This window comes from Penaeus monodon, chromosome 25 (assembly GCF_015228065.2).
Source record: "Penaeus monodon isolate SGIC_2016 chromosome 25, NSTDA_Pmon_1, whole genome shotgun sequence".
Taxonomy (NCBI): domain Eukaryota; kingdom Metazoa; phylum Arthropoda; class Malacostraca; order Decapoda; family Penaeidae; genus Penaeus; species Penaeus monodon.
Window position 1 is genome coordinate 13,541,131 of NC_051410.1, and position 510 is coordinate 13,541,640.

Sequence of the window (510 nt, forward strand, 5' to 3'; positions counted from 1 at the left end):
GCGCTCTCCATGCGTGAATAATGCAGTAAGTGGCTTTATTATACAGCGCTTTAAAAATATGAAATCGACCGAAAAAGGCGGAACAATGTCCATCAACGCATATATAATATTTGGAACGCATATTTGCTCAAGGGTAACAGCGGAAAATTCATGAACAGAGAGAAAACAACTGGCGTGCACAGAGAAAGGAGAAATAGACTATTCATAATAGAGACGAGAGGAAAAGTAAGAGATGAAAGACGTAAGAGAGAGGAGATAAGGAACTTAGGAGAGACCGCCAATTCAGAAAAGTTATCCCTGAAGTTTGGTCTTAATCCTCCTACAGGTACTCGCTGCCCTCGCGCCCAGATTAGGCCCTGAATCTAATGGAAGTAATCAACTCACGCGTCGACATGTGCCTCAATTATGAGCGTGTAACGAATAAGACCAGGGTAAATTAGACGGGTCTGGACGTCAGGCAAGAACCTAGCCAAAATAAAGAAAGGAGAGAAAAACACACACATATGTACG

At 42.5% G+C, this 510-nt stretch overlaps 1 protein-coding gene across 1 annotated transcript in view; it reads right to left on the minus strand.

Moving 5' to 3' along the window:
• Window positions 1-510, minus strand: part of LOC119589057 (patj homolog) — a gene marked incomplete at its 5' end in the record, with an annotated part of 11,630 nt that overhangs the window by 2,991 nt on the left and 8,129 nt on the right.